This window comes from Harmonia axyridis, chromosome 7 (assembly GCF_914767665.1).
Source record: "Harmonia axyridis chromosome 7, icHarAxyr1.1, whole genome shotgun sequence".
Lineage (NCBI taxonomy): Eukaryota > Metazoa > Arthropoda > Insecta > Coleoptera > Coccinellidae > Harmonia > Harmonia axyridis.
Window position 1 is genome coordinate 5371562 of NC_059507.1, and position 27066 is coordinate 5398627.

Here is a 27066-nt window from a genome sequence, read left to right on the forward strand (position 1 = left end):
AAATTTTTCAGGTGATATCGAAATCGAGAGATCGTCAATTCTGGCACCGCTCACCGATTCTTCGTAGAGCTCACGGTTTTGAGGAAATTTCAACTCGAAATTTGGGAAAAAATTGAATTTCCCTTTTTTGGAGCTACGTGAAAGATAAGGTCTCTGCCAATGCTTCACGACCGATCCAAGATCTTAAAGATGGAATTCGTGCGAATTGGTCATGAAAAAGTCCAGAAAAGTGTTGCAATTTTTGCCGGGAAGGTCATTTGGCTAATATCGACTAGTTTTCATTTTTTTTTGTTAAGGATTAATTCTAAAAATTTAAGTAGACGACTGGTATTCGCAGAGTGCTTACGAATTCATTGGTGTACAATAACTTGTGCCGTTCGTGTCGTGTTTTGTTCGTTACACGATGGCTGAAATAACTTAATATATACATACATATAAATTACTTTTTTCTCTTTTTACTTTTAACTCCTCACATAAATATGTTTTGCCATTGATAGACTTCAACAACCCGTACTCAACTACAAACTGTTTATGCAACGTTTTTTAAATAAATCATCGTTATAAGTTGAACCATGATGAAGCAAACTCAAAAGTAGATACTTACTTGAAAAGTTTGACTCCTTTTATTTCTGCACTGACATAAGATGGATTTGAAGAAAAAAACTCCATCACTGCGAATATATCTATTTTAGGCAAATTGTCACTTTGTCCTTTCACGAAGCCTTCTTTCTTTATGGTGACATAAAAACAAAACTCGAGTTAAAACTACACTGTACAACTACAAACGGCGCGAGAGCCTTGGCGCGGCTAAGTATTTAAACGTAATTTATAATGTAGCGATCACAGTCAAGAGCCGTGACGTCACAGACCAAAGACGTTCCGCGGTAAAATACGTAAATTTAAATAATCTATTTCTCAGTCATTTATTGATGGATTTTCAAAATGTTTTCACTGATTTATCAGTTTTGCTCTATATTTTAATTCTATCGTATCAAATATAGTATTATCAACATCACTAAACTAGTCCATTAATGTCATACCTTTCTCTTCATGATGAAATAAAATTCCATTGATTTCTCTCAAAATATAGGTACTCGTTTTTATCAATTTCAAAATGAAACCTCTCACTCGAAAGCCCTTTGGATGATGATTCCAAATGAAAATAAGCAGATGAACAAGAGGTACAAAAGCACCAAACATCAACTGATTGCTTTTCTCCTATAAATTTTTTCGTGAAGCCGACATAAAGGAAAAATTAAAAAGCACGAATTTTGGTCTAGAAGTTGCCCGAATCCCACAGTTCCGAGTCTAGAACGTTCCATCATAAATTGAAGTTTTATGCATTTTACTCATTTTTCTTTTTTGTACAGCTCTACAACCCTGGCTGGGTTTTAGTTGACTGCACTACCGCCTTCCATGATTGACGGTCGTTCATTTAACTCATTGAACGAGATTTTTCCGGCATACCTACTCTTATTTCGCGAGCTTTTTCGTTTCCACTTTTCAACCGGTCCATTCGTATGTTTGATCAAGACGTGAGATGAATATTTCATACACCAGAAGCATAAATGATACGGAAAAATGAATAGGACGAATGGGAAACTCAATATATGGGCATAATAAGCTGTGAAAATAATGTTCATATATTCGGAATATTCGGGAAACCCCGTATTGCGATAATAACAATGGCCTCTTTCACATTCCATCGAATTTCGGTCTAATATTCGACCGTTGTTCGAGCAGATTTCATTTTGATTTTCTGAATTGGGCGGAGATTCCATTGATATTGAATTTTTTTTTTGTTCTAGAAATATTCTTTTATAGCTGAATTCAAACCAAATGAAAACTACAAAATGATTTGAATGATTGAAGATTTTTTTCTTATACTTATACTAGGCCAATTGAAAAGTTTCCGGTCTGATGCACAGATGGCGGTGCTAGTATGAAATCCATATGATTTTCAGTTTGTACCAACATTCAAACGATACGTGTCAAAATTTGACAGCAGTCCGGCCATTAGTTTGTGAGATATTGCGTTGTGAGTGTAGCTACTTTTGTTATTTCAGAATATGGAAAAAAAAGAATTTCGTGTGCTGATAGGTTATTGCTATATGGCGATAAAAAATACAGTTAAAGCATAATCTTGGCTTGATCAAGAGTTTCTGGGGTCTGCACCAAGAAAATCAATCATCATTGATTAGTATGCCAAATTTAAATGTGGTGAAATGAGCACCGAAGACGGCGAACGCAGAGGACTCCCAAAAGAGGCTGTCATCGACGAAAAAATAAAAAAAATCACAAAATAATTTTGAATAACCGTAAAGTGAAGTTGATCGAGATAGCAGACATTGTGAAGATATCATCTGAACGTGCACATCATATCATTATCGAATATTTGTACATGAGAAAGCTGTGTGCAAAATGGGTGCCGCGCGAGCTCACAATCGATCAAAATCAACAACGTGTTAATGATTCTAAGCAGCGTTTGAAGCTGTTTAAGTGCAATAAACCTGAATTTTTGCGTCGATATGTGACAATGGATGAAACATGGCTCCATCATTTCACTCCGGAGTCCAATCGACAGTCAGCTGAGTGGACTGCACACGAACCGAATCCAAAGCGAGGAAAATCGCAACAGTCAGCTGGTAAGGTCATGGTATCAGTGTTCTGGGATGCGAAAGGTTTAATATTCTCTATAATATAATTGATTACCTCCAAAAGGGCCAGACAATTAACAGTAATTATTATATAGCGTTATTGGATCGTTTCACGGATGAAATCGTTAAGAAACGGCCTCATTTGAAGAAAAAAAAGGTGCTGTTTCATCAAGTCAACGCGCCGTGTCACAAATCAATGAAAATAATGTCAAAATTGTATGAATAGGGCTTCGAATTGCTTCTGTATCCACTGTATTCACCAGATCTGGCCCCCAGCGACTTTTTCTTATTCTCAGACCTCGAAAGAATGCTCGCTGGAACGAAATTTAGCGCCAATGAAGAAGTAATCGCCGAAACTGAGACCTATTTTAAAGCGAAACACAAATCGTACTACAAAAATGGTATAGAAAAGTTGGAAGATCGCTATAATCGCTGTATCGCCCTCAAAGGCGAATATGTTGAATAATAAAATCGAGTTTTACCAAAAAAAATGTTTTACAATGGTAGACCGAGGACTTTTCAATTGGCCTGTTAGTCCATCTACTGGAAAATTATGGATTTTTTAACACACCAAATATAACATACCAAATGTGTTTTGTGATCTGAGCAAAGCTTTCGATTGTCTTTCCAGGGAAAAGCTTCTTGACAAATTAATGTTTTATAATATTGATCGGAGTGCAATAAATCTTATTAATTCCTTTCTCATAAATAGGAAACAGTGTGTAGATTGCAGTGGTAGTATGTCTGATATGTGTGATGTTAAATGTGGTGTACCCCAGGGATCTGTCCTTGGACCACTTCTTTTTATTATTTACATGAACGATCTTGTAAACAGTGATGAGGGCGCTGATTTCGTCATTTTTGCCGATGACACAACGGTATTGAAAAAAGCAAAATCTAAGAAACTTTTGATTAATAACATGAACGAATTATTTTATGTAGTTTCGGATTGGTTTCATAGCAACCAGCTCAATTTAAACGTAACTAAAACAAAGTTTATGTATTTTTCAATGAGAAATATGGTGGGAATTGCTTCAACTGAACCGGTTAAGTTCTTGGGTGTCCATATAGATAGCAAATTATCTTGGAATGCTCACATGGATAGCGTTTGTCAGCATGTATCATCTTGTGTTTATGCGTTGAGAACATTGTCTGCTGTAGTTTCGAATACAGTGCTAAGGAATGTCTATCATGCTTTTATTGAATCAAAGATGTCGTATGGTATATTGTGTTGGGGTCATGATGCAGATGTAAAGCGTCTATTCAGTCTACAGAGAAAAGCTATCAGGGTAATAAGCCAGCTCGGTTTCAGAGATGATTGTAGGAATGCTTTTGAACATAATAAAATTCTTACTGTCCCTTGTTTATACATGTTACGATGTTTGTTATATGTGAAGTCTCATGTTGATGAATATAGGACAAACCAAGATGTGCATGATCATGGTACACGTCAAAGAAGGCATATTTATACCGATTTCCATCGAATCAACAAAATGAAGTGTGGAGTAACATATTACGGGCCTAAACTTTACAATAGGCTGCCAACCGCTATGAAGATGACTACTATTAAAAAGTTTAAAGTTTCAGTTAAAAACTATTTACTGAGGAAATGTTTCTATTCCATAGATGAATACTTCTCTTGTGATTTTTCTGATTTTCAGGAGTGATACTTTTGTATATTTCTCTTTTTGATTTGTAGTTTGACGTATGTGAGCATTTTTGTAATGTATTAGCATGAATAAACTATTACTATAACGTAATTCAAAGCCAGATAGGTGATATTACACACCATGAAATGGCGCATGTCCATCAACTCCACAGAGGGGTATTGAAAACTGTAAATAAACCAATCATCCATGCCGGCCAGTCCGAACTTTATCGACTTCATTAGGATACATCAAGCCCAAATCCGGAACATAAAACGGCCTCAATTAAAAGTTCCTCTTCCGGGAAGAATCATCGATTAAAATTCCGGTCTCACATTTATGTCGACCGGAATATTTCCGAAAATTTTTGCCAGAACCGAAGTTTAATTACATTTCGGCTTCCATTCAACTGTCCACGTTATTTCCAAAGTACTCCCCGCCTCCTTTGATGTTTAACTAACGAACTCGTGAATGGATGGATCATTTTCGTTAAACTAATTCACCTCGAGTAGTGTATTCTTGCATAAATGCATGATTGCCTCCGGGCAAATTTTGTATCTCTATTGAAGTGGATTTGAATGGTCATGTAACGTGGAGATGCGAAAATGTCTCTGGTGGACACATTATATAGTTCGAAAATTGTTAGCGAATATCACGATGGCGAACGGAGGTCCAATCAAAAACATACACGTAGTGAACAGAAGAATTGGGTGTTTGAAGATTCGAGTAAAGCGGGGAACTTTGTTGTTTCAAATGGATCAACCTATATATTTTTCGCCTTTAGAAATCCTTGAGATATACTGAATATTTTTCAGTTTCACCTGAATGCCGTACTTTCGGAATCAATCAATTGAAAGGTACAACATTCCCATGAAGGAAGTTTTAATTTTTTCAATTTTCTAGCTATAGTCTAGGTATAGAAAATTCTAGGAAAATTTTTCGAAAAAAAAGTTTTCAGATGAGATCGAAATTCGGCTGATTAGGAATCGTCAGTTCTGGCACCGCTCTTCGATTTTGCGTAGACCTCACAGTTTTGAGGAAATTCGAACTCGAAAATTGGGAAAAAATTGAATTTACCTACAAAAATCGTTATATCTAATAATAATAATAATGTCTCCTGAAATATTCGTCACAGACCCCTCAAATGACGTTTTTCAAACTTCAAGTTCCGCTCTAAAACAATGTGAGGTTTCAAGTGCGTAGCCCACGTCCAGAAGAAGTGGCAGCTTCGGGAAAATTATCAAATTTTTACTTTGAAAATTTAAGATTTTTGTCTATAATTTATGAAATAATGTACTGATCGCCCAACTGCAAGCTTTTTCGTAATCTACATAGACGAATCATTCTATAAAAAGATACAATATTTCCATGAAGCAACTTTTATTTTTTTTTTAATTTTCTAAGGGTATGGAAAATTTTACGAAAATTTTTGGACAAAAGATAGAAATACGTCTAATCAGAGATCGTCAATTATGGCACCGCTCACCGATTCTTCGTAGAGCTCCCGGTTTGAGAAAATTTGAACTCGAAATTTGGGAAAAAATTGAATTTGCCTCCAAAAATCGTTATCTCCTAAATTATTTGTCACAGACCCATCAAATAAAAACGTTTTGTGAACTTCAAGTTTCGCTCCAAAACATACTGAGATTTCAAAGACGTAGCTTACGTCCAGGAGAAGTTGCTGCCTCGAGAATATTATCAATTTTTTTCTCGAAAATTTCAGATTTTTACCTATAATTTATGTAATAATGAACTAATCGCCCAACTGCAAGCATTTTCGTAATCTACATGGACGAATCAATCAATAAAATGATACAATATTCCCACGAAGGAACTTTTATTTTTTTGAAAAATTTCTGAGGGTTAGGGTATGGAAAATTTTACGAAAATTTTTGGACAGAAAATTTTTCAGGTGAGATCAAAATTCGGCTAATCGGATGTCGTCAATCACCGATTCTTCGTAGAGCTACCGGTTTTGAGGAAATTTGAACTCGAAATTTGGGAAAAAATTGAATTTGCCTCTAAAAATCGTAATATCTCCTGAAATATTCGTCACAGACCTCTCGAATAAATCGTTTTTCGAATATCAAGTTACGATCTAAAACATACTGAGGTTTCAAGGGCGTAGCTCACGTCCAGGTGAAGTTGCAGCTTCGAGAAAATTAGCAATTTTTTCTTCGAAAATTTCAGATTTTTGCCTATAATTTATGAAATAATGTACTGATCGCCCAACTGCAAGCAATTTCGTAATCTACATAGACGAATCAATCAATAAAATTATACAATATTCCCACGAAGGAACTTCAAAAATCAAGATCAAAATTCGGCTAATCGGATATCGACACCGATTCTTCGTAGAGCTCCCGGTTTTGAGGAAATTTGAACTCGAAATTTGGGAAAAAATTGAATTTGCCTCTGAAAATCGTTATATCTCCTGAATTATTCTTCACAGACCCCTCAAACAAAAACGTTTTCTGAACATCAGGATCTGACCTGAACATAGTGAGGTTTCAAGGACGTAGCTCACGTCCAGGAGGAGATGCAGCCTCGGGAATTTCATCCATTTTTTTTCGAAACTTGTACACCTAATAGTTCCGGAAAAGGGGTTAGTCTGAGAACAATTCAAATAACACCATAATATCGTCCATATCACAAGATCCTTGCACACCAAAATCTACAAAAAATCGTGTTTTCTGTTGTACTAGATATTAGATTAAAAGAAGACTTATGTGTTTCTATGGTCTAGGACGCACAAGAATGTCAATGCGTCACTGGCGTAGTAAGTTTTAAGGTTATGGTCAAGGAACCAACAAGACAAATGGAGATTGTGTATTTTGTTTAAATAAAGTATTATTCAGAAATATCCAATCAATCTTGTTTTATTAGCAAGAATAATACATCTGTTATCCAAATAAACGAAGCGTTCCATACTCAAAACTCATTCCAAGGATCATTTCATTTCATTTATTTATTCACAATAATATACAAGTGAATAATTTCAACCCATCAACATATTCCATGGGGCGTCAATACATCAATAAATTCTAGTTCAAAGTAGTTAAATAAGTTTCATCAAATCTATAATAATCAAATGTAAATATAAATAAAGTCAAAATTTAAAATAAATTAACATTGAAATAAATTAAATAAAATCAATAAATTAACATTCAAAACAGGTTAAATCTTTAGACATTGATAGTCAATAATCGAGTATAAGACAAACATTATACATACATGGCAAACTATTCAAAATGGCTAATCCAAAACTCATTCATTGTGTAGAAGGCTTTTTTGTACAGAATTTTCTTTATTTCATGTTTCAACTTATTTTTGTTCATAACTTTGAACGCTTCAGGGATCTTATTATATACTTGTATGGCCTCATGGTTAATGCTTAGCTGAGTCGCCGCGACCCTATGATATGGTGTTGAAAAGTTCCTCGCATTCCTTGTGGAACTCTCCATTTCGCGTCAGTTTCTCGATCGATCAAATCCAAGAGAAATAATATTGAAAAACTTCCACCTCCACGTTCATAAGTCATTTCAACGTCCCTCTAATTCACCGTGTTATATATCCCTGGAATAGGGTATGCAGGATGTTGGATATACCGGGACACGAACTGATGACCTTTTTCTCCTAAATCTTCCGCGTTTTAATCTTCATCGATTTCATGCCGATACTCATGGCCGGTACTGACGTCATCCGAAAATATGAGCAAGAAGTTATGGCGACAGGTAAATCTGAATTTATGCGCGCTCTAAATTCCAGTGATGCCAACAAATCGTCTTAATATTTACATCGGAGATCGGAAGGATGGCTATTCGAAAAGGAGAAGCGTCGATGTTTGGATAATGGATCAATGGAATTTCGTTCTTTTGTGTTGGTATGTATGGAAACATACAGGATTTGAAAAATACATTCGGACATATAGGTTATCCAACGTTATTCATGACAATAGGCATGGTCCTCATACTGGGGATTCTTAGGATTTCATTTTCAAACCAGTTAAGGCGAAAAAGAACCAAAGTACTCATTTCCACAGTCATAATTATTTGTGTCATTTATTATCGCGAATAAATTCCTCAAAGACAATGGAATTAAATTGGCTTATTCATTTCCAACCAATTTGATCTTATAACCCAAGCCACGGTTGAAGAGCGACTAATTGAACATCGATTATCAGTCGCAGCGCGTCTATCCCCACTTCGCCATTGAAACAGAACACTAGTTTATTGGATATCGTATCAGATGTTTCGATTGTACAGGGTGGGCAAATAAGCGAGGTGAGCGGCTATATATCAGGATCCACTCATCGTAGAGAATTGCGGTAAAAATTTTTACTACTAAAGTGTACAAGAGAACACACTGGAAATTGTTTTAAAGTTCATACCTTTACCGCTAGGGGGCGTAATAGCTATCGTCGAGTAGAAAAATGAATTTCACTCGAAAATGTTTCATTTGACGTTTTAGAAAAAATATCATCACTGTAATCTTTGGAAAATTCTCTATCTTTTTGAATTGGTACTTTCGATTTTACGACATCAACTAAGGGTAGGAGAAAGGGAGAAATCTGACTGATTGAAGTGCCTGTAATTTCAGTTTGGCTTAAAATTTTTGAACAAATTAGATCTCGTCTGAAAGATAATATCTTGTTGATTGAGGACAAAATATACTCATGATAAATTTGTTTTTGCTGCTTTCGATAGGGGGCGCTAAGTCAGAAGTTCATTGTTTTGTTCATTTTACTCCGAAATTTCAAATATAATGAAAGGATTTTTTTAACAGCAACAGAAGTCCCATTAAATTTGCATGAAAAAACCTGAAGGTCACAAAGTGATAGATTCAGGCGTTCTATAGTTATGACCGAAAGAAAATATTCTTCAACTGATGCACTGCGAAAACTCAAATTGTGTTTTTAGGTTCTGACAAAAACAGAAATCTCATCAAATTTGTATGAAAAAACCATAAGGTCACAAAGCGATAGTTTCAGGCGTTCTGAAGTTATGGCCGAAAGAAGATATTCTTCAACTGATGCACTGAAAAACCAAATTCTGTCTTCTTTCGGCCATAACTCCATAATTCCTGAAGCTAACGCTTTGCGACCTTATGCTTTTTTTATACAAATTTGATGGGATTTTTGTTTCTTACAGAACCTAAAGACACAATTTGGGTTTTCAGTGCATCTGTTGAAGAATATCTTCTTTCGGCCTTAACTTCAGAATGCCTGAAACTATCACTTTGCGATCTTCAGGTGTTTTCATGCAAATTCGATGGAACTTCTGTTTCTGTTGAGAAAATCCTATCATTACATTCGAAATTTCGGAGTAAAATGAACAAAACAATGAACTTCTGACTTAGCGCCCCCTATCGAAAACATCAAAAACAAATTTATCATGAGTATATTTCTTTCTCAATCAACAAGATGTTGTTCCTCAAACGATATATAATTTACTCAAAAATGTTGAGCCAAACCGAAGTTACAGACATTTCAATCAGTCAGATTTCTCCCTTTCTCCCACCCTTATAAGAAGTCGTAAAATCCAAAATGATAATTCAAAAACATAAAGAATTTTCCAAGGATTACAGTGATGATATTTGTTCTTCAAATTGGTATGAAACATTTTCGAGTAAAATTCATTTTTCTACTCGACGATAGCTATTACGCCCCCTAGCGGTAGAGGTATGAACTTCATAACTATTTCCAGTGTGTTTTCTTGTAAACTTTAGTGGTAAAAATTTTTACCGCAAGTCTCTACGATGAGTGGATCCTGAGATATAGCCGCTCACCTCGCTTATTTGCCCACCCTGTACATAAAATATATATAATTGATAAGGTTTTTTATGTTGTTTTTGAGGGTAATACGCTTTTTCAAAATTTATCGTAACATGTAACATGAAAAATATTATTTTCTCAGTCCGGACCTGCGTTATCGACAAGTTACTAGAAGTGAATATTGGACTCTATCCTCACTCGATCATTACCTGAGAGTTCCATGAAAATCCATGAAGGCGTTCAAAAGTTATGCCGATTGAAAGTTTTATCTCTCAAACGTCTTAGGGCTTAGGACATACTACAAACCCTGATTCCCCGAAATGTTTTGCATTTGCTGTGAAGGCATGTACTGTTATTCGTGATGTATGTATATAGGTACCTGGAAAACTTGATTATTTTCCGGTGTAAAAGCTATATAAATGCATTTTTAGGATAACCAACTATATCAATGAATTTCAATTAATTCTAATGGATAGATTACGTGATACCAACATTTCACCACTCTGTTGTTTTCCAGTAACAAACGCAACATGCTCCATTCACTCAAACTGTCTGATGAAATTACCCCTCATTATGATGCGGTTTTTTTGTCCTCGAGAAATCCTGATTTTCATTCAAAAAATATCATCCATCCGTTTCAAAGGACCCCGCACGTTTAGTATGGGAAATGGCTTTCCGTGAATTTGGCTGAATTTTTGATGTTGTAGTTCTTGGTAAACTGATTAGAAGTGTCCATAGCCACAAAGCTCAAAAATGGACAGTTTTCGAGATATGGAGCTTTGAAAATGGATTTTTCGCAATGTTCGGGGTTTTTGCTCATCAATCGGGGAGCTCTCATTTCTGGTTTTGATGGAATTTGGCGGCCAGAACCCGACTGAGAAATGATCTTCCTTGGTCATATCAGGCACCGCCATCGATAATTTTTTATACACTGCTCCACATTGGCTATGAAATGAGATACAAAATCCAAGATCTTCCATACATCTTTTCATGCCACAAGATGACGCCAGAATAATTCACATGACCGAGAAACGACATATTGTGAGATTTTTTAAGAGAGACCATAATAACTGAATCGTCACATCGAAACAAATCACATATCATATGTAAATGACATCAATAGTGATCACAATTGTTATCCCTGAGGATATATGATTACGATTGTCCCATTTTCCCCCATTACAGCTCGCGATGCCCGGTTATGAACATTTTGGCGAACATATTTGATATTATTGGACATCAGATATATGACGATTCAGTTATTATGGTCTCTCTTAAAAAAATCTCACAATATGTCGTTTCTCGGTCATGTGAATTATTCTGGCGTCATCTTGTGGCATGAAAAGATGTATGGAAGATCTTGGATTTTGTATTTCATTTCATAGCCAATGTGGAGCAGTGTATAAAAAATTATCGATAGCGGTGCCTAATATAACCAAGGAAGATCATTTCTCAGTCGGGTTCTGGCCGCCGAACATCCAAATTCCATCAAAACCAGAAATGAGGGCTCCCCGATTGATGAGCAAAAACCCCGAAAATTGCGAAAAATCCATTTTCAAAGCTCCATATCTCGAAAACTGTCCATTTTTGAGCTTTGTGGCTAGGGACACTTCTGATCAGTTCATCAAGAACTACAACATATCAAAAATTCAGCCAAATTCACGGAAAGCCATTTCCCATACTAAACGTGCGGGGTCCTTTCATTTTATCATATTTCGGAGAAGATTCCGAATGAATAACGCGCCATCTACATTAGCCACAGAACTATGTCATCCTTAGTTAGTTCTTCCTCAAAGTGAATAGGTATTTGGCATATCCATATCATCCGACTTCATTCTGCATTCTACAGGCGAAACAGAAACCGCAAAATTTCAGACTACATTATGCAAATCCGGTTCAAAAGAACACTTATCTCCCTTGTCAGATGAATTTCTCGGCGGTTATGAATCGAAAGATTTTGTGAATCTTCGCTGCGTCCTCGTCTTGGATTTCTGAGGTCCCGCCAGCACCATTTAAAGAAGTTAGTTGTAATTCGATAAGTCTGAAAATAGATGAGCGGTTTTTGCGTTACCTAAAGAAATGTTCAAATCTGATTTATTGAACTTTAAAAAAAACAGTTTGATTTTAAGACACTGTAAGGTATTTGTACTAGGGTTTTTAACTCAGTTTTGCTGTTCTATAAGAGGGGTTGCTACTAAACAAGTTTTTTATTGTGTTGGTACACTCTTCAATCTGCCAATGCATTCTTTACGTTTACAAGCCATTTGGTATCGACGTGTCACAGTATTTTTTTTACAATGGGAAAAATCAAGTGTCGTGTACTCATTTTGCACACAACTGTTAGGAACTTCAGTCAAAATATTGCTTAACCTGGCAATTAGATGCCTATGTCTTCTACTGAATCTCTTTCAGTCACTGGACGATTTTCCAAAACGATATACTGTATTTTTCTACGATATCTGGTGTTGTTGCTGTTTCTGGACGTCCTGGACGTGGATCTTCTTCAAGGCTTGTACTTCAACTGGCTGTTGAATAGAAAATCCACCTTAACCACAGAAAACAGAGTCTTGATTTATGAAAGCATCCTCAGACCAATTTGGACATACGGAATAGATGGGGATGCAGCAAGCCATCAAATACGAAAATCCTCCAGACGTTTCAATCTAAGGTTTTGCAAATGATAGTAAATGCTCTACAACACTTGTTGAACAACTCAGGTTACTGATAGTGTTCAAAAGTTGGTGAGTTATATATTTTATCTGTAAAAATGTGATCAATATTTATACTTTTTCAGAGGGGGTGCCAAAAAATTCTTTGCTGCAGGCGCCAAAATTGCTCTCGCTGGCCCTGAACAACAGACCACAAGGACTAATAAAGGGTGCTTTTTTAGAGCTATAGAACTTTAAATTGCAATAAAACAACGATGGATTATTCGATTGACATGAATTTTATTTATCCGCAAGATAATTTTGTGGCATTACATTTTGAATATGATTTCTGGCATATGAACGCCACGGCTGGCTCGGATGTAGTCCAATCTGGACGTCCAATTTTCGATGACTTTTTCCAACATTTGTGGCCGTATACCGGCAATAACACGGCGAATGTTGTCTTCCAAATGGTCAAGGGTTTGTGGCTTATCCGCATAGACCAATGACTTTACATAGCCCCACATAAAGTAGTCTAGCGGGGTTAAATCACAAAATCTTGGAGATCAATTCACAGGTCCAAAACGTGAAATTAGGCGGTCACCAAACGTATCTTTCAATAAATCGATTGTGGCACGAGCTGTGTGACATGTTGCGCCGTCTTGTTGGAACCACAGCTCTTGGACATCATGGTTGTTCAATTCAGGAATGAAAAAGTTAGTAATCATGGCTCTATACCGATCACCATTGACTGTAACGTTCTGGCCATCATCGTTTTTGAAGAAGTACGGACCAATGATTCCGCCAGCCCATAAAGAGCACCAAACAGTCAGTTTTTCTGGATGTAACGGTGTTTCGGCATACACTTGAGGATTAGCTTTACTCCAAATGCGGCAGTTTTGTTTGTTGACGTAGCCATTCAACCAGAAGTGTGCTTCATCGCTAAACAAAATAAAATGGACGTACAGAACCATTATTTACGAAATGAAATTGCACTATTTGCAAGCGTTGTTCAGGCGTGAGTCTATTCATGCTGAATTGCCAAACCAAACTGAGAATAAATCACTTGACAGCTGTTAAATCGGTCTCCATCTTGAACAGTAATGCCAACTGAAAGTTATATACCTCGAAAAAAAACACCCGTTAGAAGATCAAAAAGAAGAGGAAGAACGTGTGAACATCCTTCAAAGACAACTCTCCATTCGAGCCCATTGATTTATTCATGAGTAATAATAAATAGTATCCAACGCCAACGTATCCAATAAAAAATTCACACGCTCAAAACGCAGGAGGGGTTGAAACCGCCACTACCAGCACACTTAGCCCCACACCGAACGCATGACCTGCCTCCAGGACAAAGCCTAAATCAGCGGCATCTCCCTATTTACCCAAATAACCCATATCTGATGTAATTTATATGCCTTCTGCTGGCTGCTCTTCCTTTGGCTTCGTTAAAAGGGTGTTTGTGTCTGTCAACTCTGTGCGTTCAACACGCTTGATTTCAACGCAAGAAAGTGTTCATTGGAGCGCGAAGGAGGGGGGGACATCGGGTATGTATATGTATTGAGCAGGATATATATTCGATTGGGAGGAGGAGGGATTACGAATGTATTGAGTGAACGTAATTCACACAATGTTGTATTGTGATTAATATCGAATGATGGTGTAATTACTTTTTCTAATTCTGTGGTTATTCCGTTCATTCTTCCACATCTTGTAGAACAAGATCGTGCGAGAATATATCAGAAACGCACAGTTTTCATGGTTATATTTTATTATTCTATGTTGGTACTCCGAACTTTCCGCCACGGCTTCATCTGTCAATTCATCAATTTGCCTTAAAGAAATCAGTTCTGCCAACAAACATTTTTCAATGGAAAAATCACTAAACTATATTTATGGAAATATTTCATTAATTTCAATGAAAATGCAATGAATTAGAGAAAATAATGCATAATACTCGTACAGAAGGCTCATTCTACCACTCGTTCATTCCAAAACTCGCCACTTCGTGGCTCGTTTTTGAATTTTGAACTCGTGGAAGAATATCAATGCCTTCTGCACTTGTATTATAAATAACTATTCTGGCAATGATTGCTGATAACCCATTCGGATCCAGGGGGTGGGGTAAAGAGGGTAATAAGCCCACCAAGCGTCGATGAAATGTTCATAGTTTCAGAGCCAAGTCTGCTTTCAACCAAGGGTTGTATCCTTAATAAATATGAGCGAATACCAGTGATCAAAAATGTTATGTTTAAGCATTTTATCCAAGTTTATTTATACTCGATCAACATAAAGGTTTCTTTACGTGTTTTCCCTATTTTTGTTGTGTTATGTTGGCTAATTTTTTTTTTATGAGACGTTATTTTAACGTTGTGACGGGTGTTTTTTTTCGAGGTGTATAACTTTAAGTTGGCTTTACTGTTCAAGATGGCAACCGATTTAACAGCTGTCAAGTGATTTATTCTCAGTTTGGTTTGGCAATTCATGAATAGACTCACGCCTGAACAACGCTTGCAAATAGTGCAATTTTATTTCGAGAATAATGGTTCTGTGCAGAATACGTATCGCGCACTACGTCCATTTTATTTTGCTTAGCGATGAAGCGCACTTCTGGTTGAATGGCTACGTCAATTAACAAAACTGCCGCATTTGGAGTGAAGCTAATCCTCAAGTGTATATCGAATCACCGTTACATCCAGAAAAACTGACTGTTTGGTGCGCTTTATGGGCTGGTGGAATCATTGGTCCGTACTTCTTCAAAAACGATGATGGACAGAACGTTACAGTCAATGGTGATCGGTATAGAGCCATGATTACTAACTTTTTCATTCCTGAATTGAACAACCATGATTTTCAGGAGCTGTGATTCCAACAAGACGGCGCAACATGTCACACAGCTCGTGCCACAATCGATTTATCGAAAGACACATTTGGTCGCTGCCTAATTTCACGTTTTGGACCTGTGAATTGGCCTCCAAGATCTTGTGATTTAACACCGCTAGACTACTTTCTATGGGGCTATGTAAAGTCATTGGTCTATGCGGATAAGCCACAAACCCTTGACCATTTGGAAGACAACATTCGCCGTGTTATTGCCGATATACGGCCACAAATGTTGGAAAAAGTCATCGAAAATTGGACGTCCAGTTTGGACTACATCCGAGCCAGCCGTGGCGGTCATATGCCAAAAATCATATTTAAAATGTAATGCCACAAGATTATCTTGAGGATAAATAAAATTCATGTCATTCGAATAATCCATCGTTGTTTTATTGCAATCTAAAGTTCTATAGCTCTCTAAAAAAACACCCTTTATTTTGGAAATGTATTTTCTTCATAGCTCACTCAATTTCAAAACTAGGTATTGCTCATACTGTGGAAAATATTATTTCTCACGGCCCACAACTCGCTTGGTAGACCAATTAAATTGGGTTTTTGAGTCGTTTCTATGGAAACGCAATAAATTAGCACATACTGTCACGAAGGCCATTTTGATTTGAATCAAGTCCATTACTTGAATTACTGGAATTTCTGCAGTTGTAGGAAAAGTATAGTGTGCAACATGTGGAGAAAGTCCTTTTCTCGCTCGTGTGTTTGCGACACTCGCCTTTCAGGCTCGTGCCACAAACTTCCACACTCCCGAGAAAAGTTGGACTTTCCCCACTTGGTACACAATATACTATTTTGTATGGTTTTGGCATATGCCGAAAGTTGTTTGTTTCATTTATAGTTAGAATGAGAATTGAAAAAAATATATATCTTGATTGATATGAAACATTACTCGTAGACCAACTAGGTGAACTATTCTCAAATTCAAATTTATTCATCACTAAATAACATATATAATATTCTTCAATATATAAGTATCCAATCAGAAATGTATGACCTAAGCAAAGCTTGTAAAATAGTTTAGAAATACACAGGGTGTTCCAAAAGAGTGTAAATGACCTTAGATTCTCTTTTTTTTAAGGAACGTACGATTTTTTATTGAATTTTCAATTCGCAAAAAATAAATTCATGATGGAATTGGTCCCCCTCAAAACAGAAGTTGACCTATTTTATTTTTAAGTCTTCAGTTATCCGATGGATAGAACGAGTTTCCACATTCAAATATAGGCAGCACAGATAATAATGAAAATAAATGTTGTATGATTCGAAATAGTCCTAATCAATTGATTGAATAACCAAACATAATTCGAACTCCAACGTTCAGTTCTACAATTGTTCATTGCATTACAAATCCCTTTCAGTTCGACAACAAAGGATTTTCATTCGAATCAGTTGCATAAACAAATAATTCAGATTACAGTAACGAATAATCCTTGTGTTTATTTGCTACCAGCAAGTTTCCCACCAGAGAACCCAATCATAATGCCTAAACTATCTCTGAAATTATTGATATAAACTTAATTTATATTAATCCCATTGAAGTTAAAGTTTCCTTCATAAAGGATATGACCGTAACAATAATGGAGAGTTCTACATCAAATGAGAATCAAGTATTTATTATGGAATATGATTGAGTAGCATTCATCTCCAACTAATAATTTCAACCTTTTATTTTCAAGAAAAATCAACTCAAGCAAAATATGTTACCAGTATTTATTTGTCTGAATTCACCCATTTTTGTCTCCTAAGCAGCAAAACGTGATGGTATAAGTAACTAAGAAACACAATAGAGTTTAAACAGTTATCCAATTCCAACAAAAAATGGAAAAATATTCTAAATACACAAATATATTACAGAAATTTGAGGTAACACCACCCAAATGCAGCATTCTATATTGAATGAGGGCTTGCTTGAGTACAATATACTACCTGTGCCCCTAGAAATGTGTGATAGTTGAGTGAATTTGTTTGAAAAATTGCTGAGAAAATTTGTTATGAATGAATATTAGCGTTTATATGTCATTTCTGCCTTTTTTGCTATTATTGATTTGAATCTTCATACTCATATTCAAGGTTTATATGAATTTGTATTTCCATTTAAGAATAGTGTTTACTAAATAATTGATATTAACTGTGACTTACCCTTTGTTCACTTCACCTTTCTAGTGGGGATGATATCCAAACGAAATATCACTGCAAAAAAAAATTCAGTCAAAACTAGGAATGAAGATAATAAAGCTATTTACTTTTCACATGTCAATCATATGAAATAGTTCAATTGATAGGGAGACAAACTTAAAACTGAGATGTAGTGAATTGAACACTGATTCCCTAAATTTTGAAAAATATTGAAGTTTGAATAAATCGAAATTTATCGGCTTTCGCATATTGTCGTGCACCCTACATCCACTCTTATATGTTTGTGCCAAGTTTAGTGAAGAGTATGGCCTCCTCTAACATTAACCACACCCTAAAAACGCCTTTGCATACCCTCGATCAGAGACTGTTGAAGTAGGCATGATCAATTTCTCTCCAGAGTTGCAGTAGAAGCTGTCTGAGTTCTTGAAGCTAATGAGGAGGTGTTTGGTGAGAATCTAGAAACTTGTCCCAATGGCAGTATGAAATAAATGATAGATATTATCAATGATATGATCTATGTAATTCTGGGCATTCATGATATCATCAAGCACCAACAATGCTGTACGTCCGTTGAAACAAATGCCTTCCCAAACATTAATTGTTCCACCTCTGAACGGATGAACTTCTTGAACCTATCTACGTTTTATGGGCACCAAAGGATGGGGCCATACCCGAGCAAGCCGACTATCCGAAAACTGTCTATATCTCGACTCATCTGTGAACAATACAGACCTTCATTGATCGTTCCAATTCACGAGCTCATTGGCCTTTCCAATCGCAGTCACATATGAGTTTGAGTTAATCGAATACGCCTTAGAAGTCTTCGAGATTGTAGATCAATGCCTACGAACTGTTTCAATCGAAACCAAAACACCAGAAGCATTCAAAAGACGCTGTTGCATGATTCGACAAGTACTCAAAGACCAGTTTCTCGATATCGATGGAAGAATCTGGAAACTACGCTTTCACTAACTTGAAAGAAATTTGCAACATCTCTCTGACTACCAATAGCCCCCATGTTAGACAATTAATCTATTGTAATTACCAGAAAGATTGTATCATCATAGTATTAGTTTCTATGAGAAGAGAATATGAGTGGGCCAAGTATGGATCCCTGAAGCTTTCCCACCATAATAAACTATTTGTTTGCGGTATGAAAGATAGGATTCAAACAAGAAGAGGGGAACCTCTCTCACACCACACTTCTTGTATCTTGTCCAAAAAGATCTTCGACAAATCAATAAATTGTGTCGAGGTAAGCAGGTGTTGTTCAAAGCTCAGTTTTGTAGTCTACCAGATACTTCACAGCATCGATTGTGGCATTATCCGCACTAAGTTTACGTCTACGCATTATTGCATTACAAATTTTCAGATTTTGAATCAAAGTTGATTGTGAGAACGTAAAACAACAACGGATCCAAAATTCTTAGAAACGCAAACGACAAGAACATGAAAAAGTTATCAGACGAGGAGCAAAAAACCATTCAGATATAAGGAAGTACATAAACATTTAATGTCTCATAAACGAACATTTGGTAGACGAGAATAGGCAACTTTTGGAACGGTCACAAAAAACTTTTTTTTGAACCTTATTTTTTGTGGAGCAGTGTATTTGCAAAATTCAACGTTCTCAGCATTTGATTGAAATCTGCTCATTTCTGGCATTAATTCATTCGTCATTCATGAATTCGTAACGTGTAGACTAAATTACAGAAATTCCATTTCTTCCAGCTGTATCGTTCAATTATAGCCATAAATAACCACAATTCATAGTATTTCCAGAAAACGTTCCAGGAATGAAATATCCCCCAACAATTTACTCCGTTTATCCCGCAATTTAGCCTCATTATCGTGATTATCGGCACATTTTAAAATTTCATTAGTTTATCACGAGAACAAGTAGGTCAGGCCCATAAAATTACATTACATCGAGGTACAATAACAACTCTATTTCAGGCCATAAATATTGAATGGAATAATAGGTGGAATTACAATGAATCGGGAGGAACAGACGACGGTATTGTTGGGAATCTTTTGCATAACCATTTTCATCAATTAAGGATGAAACGTAGGAAATTTGGTTTCTTCGCTATGAAGAATGGTGAATTCCATGAGGAATGAGGGCAAATATTAGTTTAAGAAATTGTATTCCACCTCTCGGAATAATTTATTGAGAAATTGACAAATTTTTCATGCCGAATTTCCTACTGAATCCTTCTGATATACGGCATAACCGACAGCACTGACATACTTATAAATAACGTTTCTCTATTTCAGTATCGTAATGAGTTCATTACAGTTCTGAAAACAGTGCTGTAATGAACTCATTACAGCATCGTTTTCAGTTATATTTTTCGTTTTGTGGTTGTCTATACTGACTTCCAATCCTATCAAATTTCAATAATTGTCAATATAATATAATTTGGATATAGTGAAATGATTTGCAACAATATTCGCAATTTCTCCTAATTCTGGTGATGTTAAATCGATTTCGTCAGACATAATTCACGAATTTAATGCGTAATTGTTAATTATTTCGGAATTCGAAACGTTCGATTCATATCCAAATTCAGTAATCTGTCAATTTTCGTAACAGTCACTGCCAAGATTCAATACAAAAGTCACTAGGATATATAATCTGAATTTTTCATTGAATTTTGACAATATTTCATAAAACTTGACTAAAATAGAGAAAATATCGTCTTATACTCGTTGCAGAAGGCAATTCCAACACTTATGCGTTCGAAAATTAGTGTTGGAGTAGAAGCCCATTCTGCAACTTATTTTAGAATATACTATTAATTTATAAGTAGAATACAATAGAACTGCATTAGACAGTATAACAGCTAAGTCATAAAAGAAAAAGTTATTGATACATCCATAAGAAAATCTGAAACAAAATCATCCCAATTCTCTATAGAACTCTTCCAAACTGTATGGTGGATGCTGAACCAGAAAAGTTATCAAACTCTGTTCAAGCCCTCCGGTTTCCAATCTGCACCATTCTTCAGGTAAATTATTATAGAGTATGTCCTCCCAAAATGGAACAGTGCATAATGCACTTGTATTGATGCTTCGTAACCAACTGTTTTCTTTATGCGTCTTATGGCGAATATAATTGGATTTCAGTCCAATACAGCGATTTTTCCATTGTAATTCACAGAAAGACTGTATCATCATACTGCAAGGTTCTGTGAGAAGAGAATATGATAGTTTTCGATTTATCTTCATTCTAGACTGGATGGTAGATTATTAATAAAAACAATGAATAACAGTGGGCCAAGTGTGGATCCCTGAGGTACTCCCTGCGTCACAAGAGACACTTCATTTACATGTTCACCACAATAAACCATTTGTTTGCGGTTTGAAAGATAGGATTCAAACAAAGAAAGGGAGATTCCTCTCACGCTATAATGCTGTATCTTGTCCAAAAAGATCTTGTGGGTCATGATGGTAAATGTCTTTGACAAATCACTAAATTGTGTCGAGGTAAGCAGGTGTTGTTCAAAGCTATCAGTTGTCTGTAGTCTACCAGACACTTCACAGCATCGATTGTGGATCTATTTTGACGAAACTCAAATCGAGTTCCTATAAGGTAGTTGTCTGCATTCATGAATGATGACAACTGGTCTGCCATGGCCATCTACAGAATTCCCCAAAATGTAGTTAGTATAGATATCGCTCGATAGTTGTTTGCTTGTTCTGGGTCACCCTTCTTCAATATAGATATGATTTTTGCCATCTTCATTTTTTCAGGAAAAACAGCTTTTTGGAAGCCACAGCTGATGATATTAGTTAATGGTAATGATATGTTACTGGCATATGTTAACTTAACAGATTGGCACTCACATCATAGATCATGGGTTGCTTTAGGAGCCAGTAGATTTCCTTGAAATTCTTCAATGCAAGTTTATGAACCATTATGATGTTCTGTAGTATATAAGTAGATGATCTGTTTTCAAATGTTAAGTAAGTAGTTAATAAATAAATACTTGCCTTGGCATTGAAAAACAGTAGTTGATTTCAAGTCAGGCTCAAGCCAAGTAGCTTAAATATCAAGTCATGCCGTGAATCCCTGATTCTGATGATACAATCATTCTGAAATTCGACAGGAATATTCGATTTTATTTTGCAAGTTATCGCAGAATGAACGGTTTGCCAGAGAATTAGAAAAAACAAATATAGTCAGTTTCTATAGTGATCTGTTCGGGGAACGAGCGCTCCAAATAGTTGTAAACCGTGAAACATCTGCCCCATTGTGCTCTTCCAAAATTTCTGTACCCCCACTCTTCTGAGACGCTCATTTTAACGACCCCCATTATCCTGTTTTTAAGTGAGTCATTGAGTTCGTGAAGAAAGCAGTGAATTGTTGAACTCAATATTGATCTCGAAGGGATTAAATGTTCCCTAATTAATTTTGTTAATCTCCAACTCTCAGTCCTCCTTATAGCCGATACTTTCACGCAAAGCACTATGACCCATTGTGTACTTTCAAGCCTTACTAACACCCAAAGTTCTGAACAACTCGAAAACGAAAGTTGAAACTCCACACAATGGGAACTCCCGTTTCAAAGACAAGACTTGGCACGGTACAAGGCTATGTAATTCGGTTAATTATTTATACCTCAGGGCAGTCGGGAGCTTAGTTATATAAGGCTGGTTCAGACCAGTATATCAGAAGGAGTTCGATACCAGCAGATGTTCAATCGAAAATTACATACCTAAGACTATAAATACTTATTATATAATATCTCAGAGTAATGAACATAGATAGAGGGAGCATATGTCATTTTCAGTAGGCAAATTTGGTCCCCAACATGAACTATCAAATTTGACAAAAAGCGCGCGGAAATGAAAACATATCAGTGATACGATATTTCACTCAATTCGCGAGTTTCTCCACAAAGAACGCACTTCTTATGTCCCATAGTGAATCAACGTTCCATACCAACTCAAAATATATTGAGATAAATACCTAAATATATCAGAAATTCAGAAAACATACTTCAAGCGCACCAACGACGTGAAACAACCGATGACTCTAGGAGAGCAAAAGTTGCCAAACCTTGGATTTCAGCTGGAAGATACAGAAAATAATAAATATTCTGCTTATTATAAATTCGGCAATTAGGAAGAATATCGGATTCCAAATGTTTGCATATTTAATCGGGAATCACTGAAATAAATATATTTCCTTCAATGTGATATAACGGGTGTTTTTTTTCGAGGTATATAACTTTAAGTTGGCATTACTGTGCAAGATGGCGACCGATTTAACAGCTGTCAAGTGATTTATTCTCAGTTTGGTTTGGCTATTCATCATGAATAGACTCACGCCTGAACAACGCTTGCAAATAGTGCAATTTTATTTCGAAAATAGAGGTTCTGTGCGGAATACGTATCGCGCACTACGTCCATTTTATTTTGTTAAGCGATGAAGCGCACTTCTGGTTGAATGGCTACGTCAACGAACAAAAGTGCCGCATTTGGAGTGAACCTAATCCTCAAATGTATGTCAAAACACCGTTACATCCAGAAAAACTGACTGTTTGGTGCGCTTTATGGGCTGGTGGAATCATTGGTCCGTACTTCTTCAAAAACGATGATGGCCAGAACGTTACAGTCAATGGTGATCGGTATAGAGCCATGATTACTAACTTTTTCATTCCTGAATTGAACAATCATGACGTCCAGGAGCTGTGGTTCCAACAAGACGGCGCAACATGTCACACAGTTCGTGCCACAATCGATTTATTGAAAGACACGTTTGGTGACCGCCTAATTTCACGTTTTGGATCTGTGAATTGTCCTCCAACATCTTGTGATTTAACACCGCTAGACTACTTTCTGTGGGGCTATATAAAGTCATTGATCTATGCGGATAAGCCACAAACCCTTGACCATTTGGAAGACAACATTCGCCGTGTTATTGCCGATATACGGCTACAAATGCTGGAAAAAGTCATCGAAAATTGGACGTCCAGATTGGACTACATTCGAGCCAGCCGTGACGGTCATATGCTAGAAATCATATTTAAAATGTAATGCCACAAGATTATCTTGCGGAAAAACAAAATTCATGTCAATCGAATAATCCATCGTTGTTTTATTGCAATTTAAAGTTCTATAGCTCTAAAAAAACACCCATTACATTCATAACGATATAGTAAAATTGTGTATTTGAAAATATATCACAATCCGACAACGTAATCTAACCATGTTTGGGACAAAAAGAGGTGAAAATTGCTTACACTCCCTCTCTCTATGTTTATTACTCTAAGTATAATACATATTCGTTCAGCCAGAAGTACAAACCAGATTCGATAAACTGTTATAATCATCACAAAAAATAGGACTACAAAAAACACTCTGTTTTTCGAAAACAAAGCGTTTGCGGGTCCATATTTATAGGATTTTTTTTTCCTTGAAATTATCCAAGAAAACTCCCATTTTCATTTATACCTCCAATTTGTTAACACCCTGTATACGAAGGATAGTTTACATTGAAAACCGTCAGACTTTCATTAATCTGAGGAAGGTATTGTCAACCAAGGTACCGAGGATATTACCATATAAGATATGAAATTGGCCTTTTGGAAAAGAAAATTTAATTGAACAATATAACCTCCACCTCTTCGATAGCACGATTCCCAATAAGTATAATAATTCCATCGTTATCTTACTTTATCAAAAACGTTACAAATCCTTTCTCCGAAACAACATCCAGCGTATTTTGAAAATGCAACTACGAATGTTTTCCCAGAATAATTCGATACTGAAGGAAAATACGAGTATATAAAAATAACGATCTTATATAAACGAATGCATCTTTTTGACGTAATAAGAGATTTTCCGACCGCTTTCCAATTTCAGATATATATCCTCCTGGCTAGACTGAAGAAATATTATTCCAACATAAGTAATTTGAGAGATAACCAATTTCATTTTTGCCATGATTTCTTGAATCCTATTCCTATCCAGTTTCATACAGAGTACAGAGATGAATTGAAAATAGGATATGATTAGATAAAACGAGTTTTCTGATTCATCTTACCAACAAAACATATTTTATGGTTAGAACTCACCTAGAATACATTTTGGAATGTATAAACTCAAAAAATTATGAAACTGAAGGCTCTAATCCCTATTTAAATGTTCTCTAAGAGGATTAACTATTACGTTGCTTGAAAATGAATGAAATATTACTATTTGATGGAATATTATATATCCCATCCACGATAATAAAACCATGAGGGAAATCAACTTGAATGTTAGGTAAATGCTATCAATATTATTTGTTCGTACGATACAATCTATACGTTTTAGGAATAATACGCACGCATGAATAGAGTATATTATCCCCATTTTCATTCATAATTACTTTCTTCAACATCTACAGCTTTTTTTCAAACAAAATCATGTGGTTTCGGTGATTTAAAAACATCCAGACTGTCTTTCAAATTTAATTCCAACTTAATAATATTTGCTAGTGAAGTCGTGCACCAATTGCGCACTTGGATTCCTCTTATATCCATTCATGAGTTTTGTGTTCACCAAGGGTGCGATATGCACAAGAATGAAGGGGAACTCAAACATTCCTGGTTCGGTCATCTCGTATTTTCCCTATTTTGTCACATTCCAGAAAGAATCATCTCTCTTAGTGTCATTGTTCAAATTATATATTGCAATTTTCAACCGTACCGAGGAGATCGTCACTACCTTATCCAGACAAACCAGCACCTGGGTCTAGAATAAGCACACACAAAATTTCAACTCAGCTATTGTTACTGGACTATTAGGTTTTTGTTTTTCAATATTATGCTATTTACATTTGCAAAAACTCGAACCAATAGATTGGGAATCAGAAAAATTTTTAGTATTTAGTAGTGGTATTTTTTTCAATATTCTTCTTGAATATTTTATTGTTCTGATGATGTGATCAAATGGCATTCTATTGATAGCCCACTATGTGAGTGTGGTGTAGAAGAGACCATTGATCACTTGGTGAATGATTGTCCGATTTATAAATTTCATGATGGTTTCCAAGCTATCCATTCAGTTTCAGATTTTTTTTTAGAATGGGTAGTTAACTTCAAATCGATATAATGAATATTTAGTATTCCTTTCTGCTTCTTTTTTTTTTTTGTTTTAGGATCCAATTGGAAATTATAGAGTCGTCAACCGATAAGAGAGGATGAAGAAAATTTTGTTTTGGTTGAAGAGGAAGTCCTTCAATATAAATTATGTCAGCTTATTCTGTAAACGTTTACACAAACCAGTCACTACACCGATACGGGGAGACGGAGTTTTTGCTGAGGTTTTTATCTGTTCTCTTGTATCATACGTTGAAATGTATGATGCCCCGTTACATTTCCTCTGCTAATACTGAGATTCATCGACACATATGCTTGATTGTTTGAAATTAATATTTTGTATTGCTCTTTCTCAAAAGAATATATACAGGGTGTTTCCTAAACATGCGGCAAAAATTCAGGGGGTTGTTCCTTGGACTATTTTAAGCATGTTTTGTCCTCGGATGATTTTTGAAAAACCTCTTTGTTTCGAAGATACAGGGCGAACAACATTTTTCATATTTTTAAAATTAATAATAGTTTAAATAAAAATGCGTACCGCACTGTGTTTACTAAGTAGGTACAATTTATTTTTAAATTTGTTTAACAACATTCCAATTACTAAAAACGGCCAGTTTTTTGACTAAAAATTGATAAGTGCAGATGGTAAAAGAATACAGATTAAACACGGTTTTCATTTGAATTCGTTTTGTGATGTATTATTATTATTATTTGTTTTTGAAAGGGTTCGGCAGTCAATGAGGAGAAGATTGGATGCTTGTATGCTGGCTAGAGGTGGTCATTTTCAACAGTTTTTGTAGGTTGAGTTGAATTTTCATGTAATTTTTCATAATAAAATGTTATTATCTGAAATTTTGTTTCCCCTATATCTTCGAAACAAATAGGTTTTTCAAAAATCATCAAAGGACAAAATATTCTTAGAATAGTCCAAGGTACAACCCCCTGAATTTTTGCCGCATGTTTAGGAAACACCCTGTATATATATCAACTTATTTTCAGTAGAGAACTTGACATTATATTGTTATTTCATAATAACACTTAATATTCCAACACCATCAATTTTTGATTGGTACTTTCCTTGAATTTTTTATGATTCTGATTTAGCGATAGGCAAGAAATTTTGCACAGAGCTCGAGACTGTTATTCTACAACATAACAGAAAAACAACATTTCTTACAGCCATATTACGCATTCGATATCTGAACCCACGCTGAAAAT

The 27066-nt window shown here is 35.8% G+C and overlaps 1 protein-coding gene across 1 annotated transcript in view; it reads right to left on the reverse strand.

Moving 5' to 3' along the window:
- LOC123684014 (connectin) overlaps positions 1 to 27066 on the reverse strand; it is a 250583-nt gene that overhangs the window by 214041 nt on the left and 9476 nt on the right. Inside the window, exon 2 of the mRNA XM_045623094.1 lies at positions 17759 to 17809. The gene's annotated coding sequence lies outside the window, so the exon portion shown is untranslated. The remainder of the gene's footprint in view (positions 1 to 17758; positions 17810 to 27066) is intronic.